Raw genomic sequence first — 16818 nt, forward strand, 5'->3', positions numbered from 1 at the left:
TTAGAAGAAATCATCAACATACTATTTCAAAAATCGCTGTTTCCCAGCATGAGTGCCTAGATTTTCTCTTAACATTGTTAAGTGAATCTTACAAATAATTGGCAGCTAATATTTTGGTCCTATCAATATTTAGCACTCAATTTCAATTATGAACTAATGATATTAATTTTTGAAAGGAAATATTCAAGTGTACTTTAATACAAAGATTCAGAAGATAATAAAATTTACTATTATTTTCAAAATATCAGTATTTTTAATGAATAAAGTAATAAATGTTCATTGAAGAAAACTGAAAAATACCAGGATATAGAGAAGACAACAGTTCATTACTTTAATGAATAAAGTAATAAATGTTCATTGAGGAAAACTGAAAAATACCAGGATATAGAGAAGACAGCAGTTCAATATCGGCTTTACATTTCAATGTAGTTTGAGACACTAAATTTTAAGATAAATGACTTCTTTATTTCAATTTTGGAAACTGATGAAATTTCATGAACTGAAATAATCACTGTCAAGGTGTTTCAAGAAAGAAATGTGCTTCAAACAGGTGAAACATTAATTCCACATAAAATTGTTTTAAATTAATAAATAATTTTCTCCACTTGCTTTTGTTGTTGTTTTTGTTTTGTTTTGTTTTGTTTGACACAGAGTTTCACTCTTGTTGCCCAGGCTGGAGTGCAATGGCGCAATCTCAGCTCACCACAACCTCTGCCTACCGAATTGAAAGTGATTCTCCTGCCTCAGCCTCTCGAGTAGCTGGGACTATAGGCATGTGCCACCATGCCCGGCTGATTTTGTATTTTTAGTAGAGACACGGTTTCTCCATGTTGGTCAGGCTGGTCTCAAACTCCCGACCTCAGGTGATCCGCCCACCTCGGCCTCCCAAAGTGCAGAGATTACAGGTGTGAGCCACTGCGCCCAGCCCACTTCTTATGCTTAACGTAAACTAAGTTCAGTCAGATGACGTCTGACTAAATTCAACTAAAATGTTTTTAAAAACTTAAACTTTCTAAAATGAATCATATGTTTACAAACTGATTACTAAATAATGACAAACCTTGGAATTAAAGTTCATTCTCTTCCACAGTACAGATAAGGCCAAATCACTCAATAGGCACTACCCAACCGTAACATGTTTTAGCTTCTAAATATGGAGTCCTCTTATGAAAACAAACTTTCAGAGAGAACCAATACTATTTACATTAATACATATTTAGAAGACATCTACGCTTTCAACACATTATATTAGCATTAATTTTGCCCCTGTCCCCAAAGGCCAATCTCAAAATCTAAGCCTTGCATCAGCCAATAAAAGGCGAGGAAAATACAAAGTAATCAAGTAAATTGCCCCTTTCTCCCTTCCGCTCAAGCCCTGTTCAACTGGCAAACACTGATAGTATTATAAAGTCTTTCTAGATCCTACCATCGAAACTAAAGGCTGATTTAATATTATTTTATTTTACTCTAATTTATAGGGCAGATAAGGCTATTTTTGCACCTTTCAATGTTCTGAACTAGTAACAATTAACACTTAATGTTTCAAATGATCCTTTAAACATCTTTTATTGTCATTTTGAATCATGAGTGAGCTCAAATCAATCAGACTAGTAAAAAAGCACTCCAATACTGTGGTAACTCAGTGTTCAGAATCAGTCTGGAGATAGCTCCTTATATCTCAGGCAATTTAACCTGAAAAAGTTTTCAGCTTCTACACCTTATTTGACTTAATGTTAATCAAGCTAGAGCTAGTTTTTATTATATGCTTAAATGGTTTTCTAAGCAAGTTTTTTTATTTGCCATCCGAAGAACAAGCAGGCTTCTCATTCTGCAGATACTCTTGTTAAAGACCCTTTATGCACTACGTTCAACTACAGTGCTAAACCTCAAACAATATTTTCATCATATGATGTGATTAGCGATTAAACAAAACAAGCATTACTTAGAGGAATTTTATAAAACCTTGGAGTTCCCAGAAACATTACATATGTATATGCACCATAACTGATTAGCATACTACATTACACCCAGTCTGGGCCAGTAAACATTATTTTATATGGGCCATGCTCTATCTCCTTCAAACTACTATTACAACATCAACACCATTACTTAAATTCCCTTTCTGCTCCATATCCCTATTTCCAGCCATACTACCCTGGTATAAGTAAGTACTATGGGCTTATAAATTAGCTCACTGAAGGATACAGAAGTTGTCATCTGATTTGAAATGCATGGGATTAGATTTTTATTCACATTGGATGTTGCCTAAACAATCCTGGCTCTATTTTGCAACTTCCCGCATTTGTAAAACTTCCCTTTAACTGCAACAAGCAACTGGAGAAAAGGATTAATAGGAAACCTGGCACTACAGTTCACCAAATAACACAGTACACAAGTAGACACAGGTCTGTAGGGAAATACAGTCAGGACCAGCCACTGAACACAATTGCTTTTTGAGTCCAAAGATAAAACAGCCTGAATCTCAGATTGTCATAAGCATTTATTGTGGGAAAGGTCCTTTAAAATGATCTGGTCTAAACCCCTTGTTTTCTTGATGAACAATGGTAAAGAATTAGACTAATTTCAATCCAAATATTCATGTGCCTGCTATGTGCTGTGTATTAGTTCACAAACTGAATTTTCTAGAGACTTCTTTAGTATACACATGAAACATGCCTGTTTACAATACAGTTTTTGTTTTTTGTTTTTTGAGATGGAGTCTCACTCTGCCACCCAGGCTAGAGTACAGTGACGCAATCTCGGCTCACTGCAAGCTCCGCCTCCCGGGTTCAAGCAATTCTCCTGCCTAAACCTCCTCAGTAGCTGGGATCACAGGCACATGCCACGATGCCCGGCTAATATTTGTATTTTTAGTAGAGACAGGGTTTCACCATGTTGGCCAGGCTGGTCTTGAACTCCTTGTTAAGCCACCGTGCCAGGCCCACAGTTCACTTTTAAGTCAATAAAATTAACTGAGAGGCAGTACAGATTCATGGGAAGAACAGAAATCCAAGCACTGGAATCACTTAGTGAATTAAATATTGTGGTGCTTTATGCAAATCATTCAACCTCTTACTTATTATAGATGGGCAATCTTACCACACAAGTCCTTCTAACTCCAGTAACAAAACAAATTAGGTTCGTTTGTTAAAAAATAGCATTGATTCATTTCAAAGTCCACACTTGGATACTAGGAATTTGAATTAAAACTTTAAGTATTTAATTCTGCTTAATACTATGGTAGATTATAAGTAAAATTACTTGTATATGGATAAAATGTGAGAATATTCTGAAAGAATATATTAGAGACCATTCATTGTGAATATGTCTGGTGAAAAGGGGAAACAGAAGGTAAAGAATGGGACTTCTGTTTCTCAACGTGCAGTCTCTTACACTGCCTAATTCTTCCATGGGTATGTATTATTTTTATAATTTTTAAACTCTAATTTTTAAAAAAAGTACTTAAATCATGGAAGGCAATGCAACATAGCAGAAAGTTCTTTCTACTGGACTAGAAAAGGACAGAAAAGACTTCTTTCTAGTCTGGCTCCAGTTAGCTCTGTAAGCTTGGGAAGTCTATTTGAGTTCCAACATGCTAGCTCTCTTATGAAAACAAGAATGAAACTACACTGTTGCCACCATCCCAATGGACTCAATGTTATATCACTGGTCTTAGGTTACTATTCTCTCATTCAATCGTTCAGTGCATTCATCAAACACTGAAAGAAGAGCAAGAACGAAATGAATGTAAAAGAGTGTAGAAATTAATTTCTCTGTAATCAAAATAATTGATAGTAAAAAATACTGTCAGAGTTCTGGAAATGCTTAATTTGCTAAAGAAAAGGAGAGAACAGATAAAAGATAAACTTGGTGAAAACCCAAAATCTATTATTGAGGAAGGTAAATAAGTACATGTTCAACCCTTGACCTGAGCTGATTTTATTAGAATGCTTTCCAAACATATGTCAGTAACTAAATTTTTGAAATCTTCTAAAACACATAAATTACACCTCTAGTAGGAGGGATGATATTATCTTCCGTTTCCTAAATGAGTGATGGATCACACCTTCTTTCTCTAAATACGAATTCAATTACTGATCTCCCTAATGATGGATCTGAATGCATGAAATTAACTCTTTTCAACTTAAGATTCATCCTGCATCAGAGAAGAATAAGATGTATCACTGCATTTTTCTTCACAGCTTTATGTGACTGCTAACAGGGTTATGTGGTTATCAAAGCCGTTTTCTCACGATTTATTATTAATATGTATTTCTCTATTGCAGTTTTCTCCCCAATCCCATACCTTAAATAAAACATACTGTTAAACATTAAAACTTGAAGTCTGACTGGGCATGGTGGCTCATGCCTGTAATCCCAGCACTTTGGGACACCAAGGCAAGTGGATCAGTTGAGCTCAGGAGTTCGAGACCAACCTGGCCAACATGGCAAAACCCCGTCTCTACTAAAAACACAAAAAGTAGCCGGGGGTGGTGGTGCAAGCCTGTAGTCCCAGCTACTTCGGAGGCTGAAGCAGGAGAATTCCTTGAACCCAGGAAGCAGAGGTTGCAGTAAGCCAAGATCTTGCCACTGCACTCTAGCCTGGGTGACAGAGTGAGACTCTGCCTCAAAACAACAACAAAAAACTCAAAGTTTTCTTTAACATTTAAAATACGCCCAATTTTTAAGTTTTAAAAGAATACTTTTTCTTTTATGTCACCTAATAGACAAAATGAATAAAGGAGGGGGAAAAATGACACTTTTTCTTCCATAACTCTAAGTTTGGCTAAATGTTACAAAGAAATGTATCTGTCCTCCAAAGCAAATTGTATCTTCTGATTTACTATTAAGCACCAGTCACTGAATATTCAGGCAAACCTTCAAGAGGCAGAGAGAAAGCCTCACTATTCCATACTCCTGTTCTCTATCCTTTTGACCCTAAGATTCAAATTGATTGGACACACCTGACTATACTAAAAATTTTCAGTTTGACAGCTCTAGAGGAAGGCACAGACCATGTGACTACCACAACGGTGCCCTTGACAGAACAGCATCCAGCTTAGCCCCTTAGGGCAAGTATGCAGACCACTGCATATAAATTCAGAGAATGTGTAAGGATGGAAACCATTTTCCTCTTCCTAAATATGTATTTAAATACCCTGCTTGGAGCTTTATTGCGCAAGCAAGGTTCATTTAAAACAAAAACAGGATTAGGAATCTTCTTCAAAGCCTAGAAGGCTCTACAGTGTCTGGTCTCCACAAATAGTTTTTCCACTGTTTGCCATTAAACTTTCTAACCCAGAGGCTAAAAAAACGAATGACCACTGTTTTTTGTTTCTTCTTTAATGTCTCACACTTAACATTAAACCACTATATCTTACCTTTTTCATTTTGGGGGGAAATACGGTATTTATTATTTCTTTGCTAAGACTAAGTGCAAGCAACTTGGAATCAGACTGTTCTAGCAGCTGCCCCTTTGCAGTGTGACCTTGGTCAAGTTATTTATCCCCATGTATCTCAATTCCTTTAACTAAAATTAGGAGTATCACTACTACTACCACCACTTAATCTCATAAGGCTACTGTGGGGGATAACAAGACATAAAGACTGTACAAGTAGTTTGCATAAACGTCCTGCCCTTCTCCTTTAAAATGCGTTCTCAGCACTTTCTAGATCTGTGTAATATGATTCTCTAGGACTCCATTTCCTCAGCTGTAAAACCAAAGAAAATAACACAAAGCACCAGGTATGTAGTGAACACTGGAAATAATTTATGTAAAGCATTTATTAGCACAGTATCTCAAAAAATGCTAGTCCTGACTTACAAATAATAGTTCCTTTTCCTTCCAACTTGAAGCTGTGCTACTGAACATCTTCATGTAGCTTTTGATCCTGCCATTTCAATTTGTCTTTGAGTACACATCTAGACCTGCAAGCTCCAGGAAATAGACTTCCTTTCTGCTGGCTCCTTCCCTTAAAGTTTGAAGAAGATGCCAAGTGATTTAATCCATCCAGAGAAGCTATAGTGGCACCAGATAGTACCATAAAGAGTATGCTATAATAGGTTTCAGGTGTTTCTCAATTGCAGTAGTGTGAGATACACTCTAGCCTCAAAAAATTAACAGGAGCCACTGGAGCCAGAAGATTTTTTAAGTGCTAAAATCCTTGGCAGGGGACACAATAAAATAATACAAAAGGCACTTAATGGGGGCCAAGCATGGTGGCTCATGCCTGTAATTCCAGCACATTGGGAGGCTGATAACAGAGGACTGCTTGAGACCAGGAATTCAACACTGGCCTGGACAACATAGTAGGACTCTATCTCTACAATAAATACACAAATTAGCTGGGCACAGTGGCACACACCTGCAGTCTCTGTTACTCAGGAGGCTGAGGGAGGAGGACTGCTTGAGCCCAGGAGTTGGAGGCCGCAGTGAGCTATCATCACACTATTGCACTCCAGCCTGAGTGACAGAGCAAGGCTTTGTCTTACAAACAAAACAAAATAGAAACCAAAAACTACAAAACGCACTCACTAAAAACAGTCCCAGGGCACATTAATGAATTCTGCAGAAGCAAGGGGTCAAGAGCAATTGGGAGAAGTTATGTATGAATCACCATAATATTGTGACAAGTCTGAACTAAGCCCTCAAAAGAAGGCTTGTTTTTGAGGGTTTTTTAAAGCTATTTTTTTAATCTTTAAGTATCAAGACCATGTTTATCTGTAGCCCTGGAATCACATAATTCTAACAAGCAACTATCCCAATTTTTCAGTCATTACTGCCAATTTGGGAAAGCAATTCACCATCTTTTATATATCTTGGGCCCAAAGGGCAGAGCACAAATGGACATAAAATAATGTCTCTGCTACTCTCTGGGTCTCAGGAGTCATATTTTTAGGGCAACCTCTTCATATCTTCCACGGCTGCTAAGCAAGCACTTTCCTCTCCAGTCAGTGCTGTCTTTCCTTGAGACACCACGGTGACATGTGTCTGTCTTACTGCTGCTTCCCTCCTCTTGATTCCACCCCAAGGCATCCAAACGTTACAGGCTTGTCAAAGCCCACTTTAACTTCATAAATATCTCTTCTTTACTAGAGCCCGTATCAGTATCTACCTGTTTTCACCTTTATTTCTTATCATCTATTTAACAGATCAAGATACTAATTATAACAGTGTCTTACCTCTAATGGCTTTAAATGCTTACGTCTTATCTTCATAATAATACTGAGTTCCTCGGCAGGACTTCGGAAAGTTATTTTACTCATGCCCACTAATGGCCAAAGCAAGATCATTTTTCTTTGTGAAAAACTACGGTTAAGAAGAGCTACTCATAGAATATAGATAACAAAACAAATATATTAGGAAATTAGTAAATAAGGTAGAACAAGTATTTAGAGTGAATATAAAGTATCTTCTTTATATTCAGTTGACAGTCATATATGCATATACTTGGACTGAATGTCATAACTGTTAAGTAAAAATAAAGGAATGGAACAATGGGCAGAGTTATGTATACCACTGGATATACTATCTGTATAAGAAAGGGAATATATACATATGTATTTGTGTACATATGCATAGACTAATCTCTGAAAGGATGGAAATGAACTGGTAATAGGGATTAACACTAGAAGAAAAACTGGGTGGCCAGGCAGTGGATATAGAAGACTTACTTTCTCACCCTATACCATTTTGTGCTGCTAAATTTTGTACCATATACATGTATTTTCAATTCCAAATAATAACTTAAATGGGACAGAGAGCTTATCTATTGAAAGGAAAACATTTTTTAGGTATACATATTTTAGTAAATTAATAAAATAATTGGCCGGGCACTGTGGCTCACGCCTGTAATCCCAACACTTTGGGAGGCCGAGGCGTGTAGATCACTTACAGTCAGGAGCTCAAGACCAGCCTGGCCAAGACGGTCTCTACTAAAAATACAAAACATTAGCCGGGCATGGTGGCACCTAACTGTAATCCCAGCTACTCGGGAGGCTGAGGCACAAGAATTGCTTGAACCTGGGAGTCAGAGGTTGCTGAGCTGAGATCACACCACTGCACTCCAGCCTGGGCAACAGAGTAAGACTCTGTCTCCAAAAAAAAAAAAAAAAGGGGGGAAGGAAGAAAAACAATTAAAATGCTCTGCTGTGCATATGAATTATTATGATAAAGACTCAAACATTCATCCAATCATTTCTTGGGTAATTCTAAATGCCAGTCTCTGTGCAATTTTGTAAAGAGATAAATTATTTTAACCCTTTATAATTCAAAATCATTTCTACATATAATTTAATTTCTACATATAATTTCTACATAATCATTTCTACATATAATTATAAACATTAACTTTATTAGTGAAAGCAGAATAACTGAAAAAATAGTGGTTATGAACCTAGAAAGGCCTGAATTTAAATCCAAGATCCTAGACTTTGTAGATGCGTGGTTCTCAGCTTATGACTTAACTTCTCTGAACACTAATATCCCTCTTAAGACCAGAGTTCAGCAAATTATAACCCCAAGGCAAATTACATCCTGCCACCCATTTCTTGTAAATAAAGCTTTATTGGAACAACCTATGCCTCTTTGCTTACGTATCATCTATGGCTGCTTTCTCAGCACAATGTGAGACCTGACTAGATTTGCCAGAGCCCATATACCCTACAAAGCCAAAAATACTAATTATCTGGTCCTTTACAATAAAAGTTCACCTGCCCCTCCTAAAAGTAAAATGCATACAAACCACATCTACTTTGAAATTGTCTAAGAATATAAAATCTCACGATATGTATCCTAGAGCAAAAGAAAAAGAATTTAAAAAAGACTAAAAATTTTAAAAAGAATATAAAACTCCACTCCAAGCGGGCAGCAGGTCAAAACTATTTCAGAATGACATCAAGATATTATTTATCTTTTTCACTCTTTCTCCAAGTGTACAGTGGAGTTTTCCAGAGGCTACATGAAATTGTGACGTCAAAAGACTACAACACAGCTGTATTCACTTAAGCCAGATATTAAAGAAATTTGCAAAAACAGTGCCATTATTCTTACTACATTGTTTTAAAATATAGTCATTTTAGTTAAAATACAATCATTTATGTTAACATGCAGTGGGTTTATTATTATTATTATTTTAAAAGTCAGACATAACTTTTCTCAGTTTTATCTGGTGGTGGTGGTGGTGGGTTTTTTTGAGATGGTCTCGCTCTGTCACCCAGACTGGCAGTGGAATAATTATAGCTCACTGCAGCCTCAATCTCCCAGGATCAAGCAGTCCTCCCACCTCAGCCTCCCAAGTAGCTGGGACTACAGGTACACACCACCATGCCCAGCTAACTTTAACCTTTTGTAGAGATTGGGGGGGGGGGGGGGGTCTCACTATATTGCTCAGGCTGGTCTCGAACTCCTAGGCTCAAGGGATTCTCCTGTCTTGGCCTCCCAAAGGGCTCAGATTACGAGCATGAGCTGTCGCACCCAGCCTTTTTATTCATTTTATTATTATTATTTATTTTTTTTGCGACAGGGTCTCTGTCACCCAGGCTGGAGTACAGTGGCGTGATCACCGCTCATTGCAGCCTTGACCTCGTGGGCTCAAGCGATCCTCCTGCCTCAGCTCCTCAAGTAGCTGGGACTACAAGCGTATTGGTATTCTTTTTGTAGAGACAGGGTTTTACCATGTTGCCTAGGCTGGTCTCGAATTCCTAGGCTCAAGCAATTCACCAGCCTCAGCCTTCCAAATTTCCTCCATTTGAATATTTTATCATAAATATTGATAAGAATCCACATAAACAAAAGCATCCTGGGGTCCTCAATTTTGTTAACAGGTGTTCTGAGATCCAAAAGTTATAGAATAAGCTATACCAAGCTTGTCCAACCCGTAAACCATGGGCCGCATGTGGCCCAGAACAGCTTTGAATGCAACCCAACACAAATTCATAAACTTTCTTAAAACATTTGAGGTTTTTTTTTTTTTTTTAGCTCATTAGCTACCATTAGTGCTAGTATATTTCATGTACGGCCCAAGACAATTCTTCTTCTTCCAATATGGCCCAGGGAAGCCAAAAGGTTGGACACCCTTGTGCTATATTATAACTTGAGTGCAACACAGTGGCATGATCAATTAGTCAACAAGAACAATTGGGCACAAGGGGCTGACCTTCTTTATATACTTGGCAGGGTTTGGATAAACAGAGTAGAGAATATACTTGGACAATCAGTGAGACTAACACCAGCCAGCATGCAATTTAAAATAAAAATGTGACAAAAATAACTATAACAATTAGAAGTTCCCCAAGATACTTAAGAAATTTTATTCAAAAGTTTGAAATAAGGTGAAAGGAGGACAGCTTGTCCTTTCAATGCCATATAGAGAGAACGGCACATCTGAGGATCATGTAGCCCTCAGGCTCCCAAACCATGTACCAAAGCACCCCAGAACACTGCAGCAAATTCACAAGGGTACTATAGGACATTCTCAATTTTTTAGGAAATCAAAGTAACATTTGTCAGAGAACATGCAAACTACTAGCTCAAGTTCACAGTTTCAGTATTAGACTGTACTACCTTACCTTCAGTGAAGTCAAATATTTGTGAAACGTTTTTTCCGTGGTAGCTGTGATATAAAGTAAAATCAATGCAGATAGAAAATAACAGTAGTGATTTCCAGCCTGATTCTTTGGTTTGAGTTGTGCAGTGCTCAACAGGCATATACATCCTGTTAACAAGCAACTGCAGCTATTTAAGAATAAATTTTATTGTTTCACTGCAGTATGTGCATTATTTGTTGAAACAGTTACTAAGTTATCAGTACATAAATACTTATTATTTGTACTTATTAACTAGAACTGTTAGGTATTTCTTTTGGCCTACAGGAATACGAAAGTATTCCTAGGGCACTATAAAAACAATAAAGTTCAGGAACTTCTCATTTAAGGGAACATACTTTGCACAATCCACATTTCACTGTTCTTTAAAGGTCACAAATTTAGTGAGGTTTTACATTAATTTGTGTATTTGTGGACAGTAGAAACAGTTTCTGTCCTGACAAAGAGAGAGCCCCTATTATGGCTTGCACTCCTCAGGACATTAACGACTTTTGTAACTAACTCAGCAATCTTATCCTTATATTCTTTTATACATTTCCTATAAAGTCCTAACTAGTCTAATGCTCCTTAAACCGCTTTTAACATCATACCTGTTCCCTCACTAATTAAAGAGTTATGAAAACGTTTGGCAATTATTTGTTTTATATTTGCATTACGATGCTAATTTTGTCTTTTTGTAAACTGTACTTTAGGATGCTGAAGTCCTTTTCTAGTATATCTAGAAATAACTATTTTCAAAAGCCAAAATTTAAAGATTTCACTAACTACCAAGTACTTTGGAGGAATGTATGTATAAGAATACATATAGCATAAAAAAAGATTCTACACATACTCCTGTATTAAAATAGTGGATATACCTATATGTTAGAATATAATTCAACTATCTTATAAGTCTATGTGGTTTTCAACATTTTCTAACATTTAATAAATATATTCAGGCTGGGCACAGTGGCACACATCTGTAATCCCAGCACTTTGGAAGGCCAAGGCACTTGAGTTTGAGACCAGCCCGGGAAACATAATGAGACTCTGTCTCTACAAAAAATATAAAAATTAGCCAGGCATGGTGGCACATGCCTATAGTCCCAGCTACTAATGTGATTGAGGTGGAAGGATCACCTGAGCCCAGAAAGTTGAGGCTGCAGTGAGCTGTGATCCCGCCACTGCACTCCAGCCTGGGAAGCAGAATGAGACCCTGTCTCAAAAAAATAATAAATGCATTCAATCCTTTTATAATCAGAAAAATACACAATAGACTTGTTTAAATGTTTGGGATGATCTATGAATACATTCTTTTTTTAAAAGTGCTATTAATGAAGTTTAAAAAAGTGAATGAGTGAGTGATATAGAATTAAATTCCCTCCAAAGAAACATTTTAGTACTTCATTAAATAGAAGGCTAAGGACAAAAGAATAAATGGCAATATTTGTATAATTAGTTACTTCCAATGACAGACTATGCCAGTAAACTAAATATAGAGATAACAACTTATTTTACTCCCAATTTTCCACTTATTCTTTCTAATTTTCTTTACTTCATGTCAAACATTCTTATCTAGATCACTCTTTTCATTTTAAGCTACAGAAGTGACAAGTGCCTAAGAAGGGGAAAAACTTTCACTTTTGGGGGTATACTTATGCGGAACAGGTGAGGAGCAAGCAAAGTAAAAAGCAAATGAGTAAATATGTCTCTACATGTGTTGAATCATGTCCATCCAAATGAGAAAAAATATACAGAAGTGTTGGTGGTTTATAAGGAACTTGCTTCTTTCCTCACCTGATAACTGACTCTGGATCCACTTCTGCCTGGGTCGCTTTTCACCTAGGCTGCCTCCTTTATTACGCAGAGTTGCTCTCTCATCTTACTATTAAAGATACTTGGCTCAGCACTACTTAGAACTTCCTCTTGTTCGCTTCAGAAGCATATACACAAAAAATTGGAACCCTACAGAAAAGATTAACATGGCCCCTGCACAACGATGACATGCAAATTCATGAAGCAATCCACATTTTTAAAATTATAAAAAGAAAAAAAAAAGAACTCCATATTATGTGTGAAATATTGAAAATGGACTACCACACTTGTAGTGGGTCCTAACAGTCAACAGGCCTCTTTACAACTACATATGAATATAAGACCAAAGTCAAACCTCTGAAAACATTTGGTCTAAGGGAATGTTATGGGAGTTCCAGCATCTGCTTTTAATGAATGATTTATAGAACAAAGGACCTGAATACATGTAAACAACATCAAATGATTTGAAAGAGGAATAATAAAATGTTGCACACTACTATCCCTAAATTAGGATCATTTAATTTTGACAAGTTGATAGGTTTGATTCAGAAAACTGCATAAGGTACTATGAGAACCAAGAAAAATTTATGAAACAGGCTTTCAAAGATTTATCTAGTCATTCATTCAGTCATTTACATTTATTATCTCATTTAATCTTGTGCAGGCCAGGCGTGGTGGCTCATACCTGTAATCCCAGCACTTTGGGAGGCCAAGTTGGGTAGATCACTTGAGGCCAGGAGTCCGAGACCAGCCTGGCCATCTGGCGAAACTGTCTCTACTAAAAATACAAAAATTAGCCAGGCGTGGTGGTACATGCCTATAATCCCAGCTACTCAGGAGGCTGAGGCATGAGGATCACTTGAACCCGGCATGGAGGCTGCAGTGAGTCAAAATTGCATCACTGCACTTCAGCCTGGAAGACATAGCGAGACTGTCTCGAGAAAAAAAAAAAAAAAAAAAAAAACACCTGTGCAACAAAGTGGACATCATTCCTACTCAGGGTTTAGAAACGAAAAGCACAGAAGCAGAAACATAGCATATGGTGAGTAGACCAGTTTGATTATGCACACTAAGAGTATAATTAAGAATGGGAGTTATAATAAAGTCTGAAACTTCTGTCATTTATTTTCAGAGGAGCAGGCTACTGGTTGGCAAATTCAGATCCATCAGGAAAACTCATAATAATGCATATGTTCATCACTTCCTGAAAACGCTGCACGTACAAAAAGTCATAATTCTTGGGCTAAAAATTTAGAATTCTGAGCATTTATCATGTGGGTCAGGAAAACTGGCCCCTGTTCCTCTGCCTCCCTTCACCTGGCATCACCCTAGCCTCAGTTACAATTTGGTCCCTCAGTACCTTCAACTGATTCTGAAAATGCCTGACGTGTTCAAAGGAGTTACGAGTGGTACTGCATTCCTCCTTAGTTAAAGGAGATCAAATATACAGGATGCCAATGTCTCAAATGAAGACTACACAATGATGTAGCCAGAAGAATTAAGAGAGCTCTGAAACATGTAATGCTTGAATTTTATAGCAAGTCAAAGCACAAATACAGAACTCTTGGTTCTGCATCATCTATAGAGCATACCTTGTATTGTACTTCAAACACTGAGCCATGTTCAAACTTACCAGTGTAATATTCCTCAAAGGAAGAATCCTCTAGCTTGAAATGTACTTTATGATTTCATCAATTTTGTACTGGGTATTTTTAGCACCATGTGTTTCTAAGAGATGGGGAAAAGGGTGAGCCTTTCCACTCTTAAAGTGTCCTTTGGTAACTTACCTTTTTGAACCTACAAAACATGCTTGAAATGATCAAGGAATAATGCACGACAGTACATATTCATTCTACTACCTGAGCATACTCATGTTCAAGTCAGTAGTATATGCTCTCAGAGAAGGGGTAAATGGAGGGCTGCAGGTAAAGCTGCAAACGTAAAAGTATATACAATCCCAATTTTTCTATTTTCACATATTGTTAAGAGAGATCATAATGTCTTGTTTCTTTCACTGAAGAATTCCAGTTGAGTGTGATATTTCAATAGTGAAATTAAAGCCCAGAAATATTATTTATTCAAGAACACAACAAATCATTAGCAGAAAAAAGTTATTTGAAAGAGGTGAACTATTTTCTGATATAAAGCTTAAATTCTAAAATACAAAAATTAGCCGGGCGTGGTGGCATGCACCTGTAATCCCAGCTACTCAGGAGGCTGAAGCAGGACAATTGCTTGAACCCAAGAGGCAGAGGTTGCAGTGAGCCACCAGTCTCCAGCCTGGGTGACAGAGCAGGACTCTGTCACCAAAAAAAAAAAAAGAAGTAGAAATGAAGGTGTGGAGATAACATGCTACACTGAAATTGATGTTTTAAATCACAGAGACAAATCCCAAAATTTACCAGCCAACAGCCCAATTCCCTTTTAGTGATAAGTACCTCCTATATATGTAGTCATTTTTTTAAAATCTCAGTTAACATGGACATACTTTTAGCCAACTGTTTTCAATTATATATACTGCGATGTCCGTTTATTTTTCCACATTCTCAATAACAGTTAACACTAAAGAAACAATACTATTCAATTTCAAGAGTTCATAATTATCCCTGAAATGTTGCCTAACAATGTTCCCTCTAGGGTCCTCTGTGTGCAAATTCCTACTTTATATATGAAGCACGTTTAAGATCTCAAAATGTGTTGAGGCTATTTCTACTACAAGAATTGCAATTCACAATCCAGCATGACAGGGCACAAAGTCCAACAGTACTGTAGGCTTTCTATTAAAAAATACTCATAGTAAAATAAGGGTCACAAACAGCCCAATTGCTCAACCTTGAACAAACCACTCAATAATGAATAACACTGATAAATAACCATACAAAACCAATAATTATAAGAATCAAAGATCTCAACCCAATTATAAAATAGTTTAAAAGATCATCTTTTAACATCAAGATAAGAATGGTGAAGAGACTATTTCTATTTTAATGACATAACTCAATTTTTGTTTTATGTTAGATTACTTTTGAAACCTCATTTACCATTTTGATCCTAAAGCATATGAAATAGATTTACAAAGGAAAAGTATGTCCTATTCAGTTTAACGCAACCTTTTGTGCTGGGAATTATAGATCCTGAGTAGAAAAAAAGGTAAAATTATGATGTACACTGGAAACTAAAATAAATGATTTTATATTAAAGATTCAATTTAGGAGTAATGTAGGAATGGGGAAAGGAGAAAGACTAAATTCTCATCTTCTATAGTATGAATTCAAGAGAAGATTAAAATCACTCACACACACACACACACACACACGACATTAAGAACAGCAGAATAAACATGTTATTGATAAATTTAGAGGTAAAATGCCAGAAGAAACAGAAATGTTACTTCAGGGGAGCAACTCAGAGAAGAGAGATGGAATTTAACTTGAATTGCCAGGGAAGACAGAGTGGGTGGGAGAGAAAGAATACGAACAATGAGAAAATGAGTTTAGACTATGCTAGAACTGTGAAGGGCAACTCTGGCTGGATAAAATGGCTTCTGCTGGGGAGCAGAAATGCTAGACAATGCTTGGGCAATCCCTACACAATTGACACCACATTATGTTCTTCTATTGGAGAGTGCTTCACCAAAAGTAGTCTAACCAAAGTATATACAAGGGCAGAGTGATTTGAAACAAAAGAAACTACAAGTCAAGGGACATAGGCAGAAGACAACAAAAACAGACCTAACATTCTATCAAGGAGGCAGCTCCACAGTTTCCGTAAAATGTAGTATTTTAATTTAGCAGTTTTCCACGATAATTCTTTTTTTTTTTTTTTTTTTGAGACAGAGTCTCGCTCTTGTTGCCCAGGCTTGAATGCAACAGTGGGATCTCAGCTCACTGCAACCTCCGCCTCCCGGGTTCAAGCGATTCTCCTGCCTCAGCCTCCTGACTAGCTGGGATTACAGACTTGCACCACCACGCCCAGCTAATTTTGTATTTTTAGTAGAGACGGAGTTTCTCCATGTTGGTCAGGCTGGTCTCAAACTCCCGACCTCAAGTGATCTGCCTGTCTCGGCCTCCCAAAGTGCTAGGATTACAGGCGTGAGCTACTGTGCCCGGCCCATGATATTCTTTAACCATAAATATCAAGCTATTATACTTCAATCTTATACAACTGTTAATAAAATCCTAAATGAAGCATGCAAGCCACACTTAATAGGTTCTCAGAGACAGATCTAATAATTTCTACGAACCATACTTAAAAGCTTTATTTTTATAACATCATTTAACACTCCACAACAAATAGTCATATAGTTATTTAATACATTATGCATTTTCAAAATTTTTTCCTTTGACTCCATAAAAGGATAGCAACAGAACCACAATGCTAGTAAACACCATATTTTCAAATTCATACCAAAATCATGG

The 16818-nt window shown here is 37.0% G+C and overlaps 1 protein-coding gene and 1 non-coding gene across 4 annotated transcripts in view; one reads left to right on the plus strand and one right to left on the minus strand.

Moving 5' to 3' along the window:
* The window catches only part of MED13L (mediator complex subunit 13L), a 319550-nt gene that overhangs the window by 112020 nt on the left and 190712 nt on the right, over positions 1-16818 (minus strand). The window lies entirely within an intron of this gene.
* On the plus strand, positions 12512-12619 carry LOC115930266 (U6 spliceosomal RNA). Its single transcript, XR_004066919.1, has one exon. It is a non-coding gene; the product is annotated as a U6 spliceosomal RNA (small nuclear RNA).

Source organism: Gorilla gorilla, chromosome 10, assembly GCF_029281585.2.
Source record: "Gorilla gorilla gorilla isolate KB3781 chromosome 10, NHGRI_mGorGor1-v2.1_pri, whole genome shotgun sequence".
NCBI classification, from domain to species: Eukaryota; Metazoa; Chordata; class Mammalia; order Primates; family Hominidae; genus Gorilla; species Gorilla gorilla.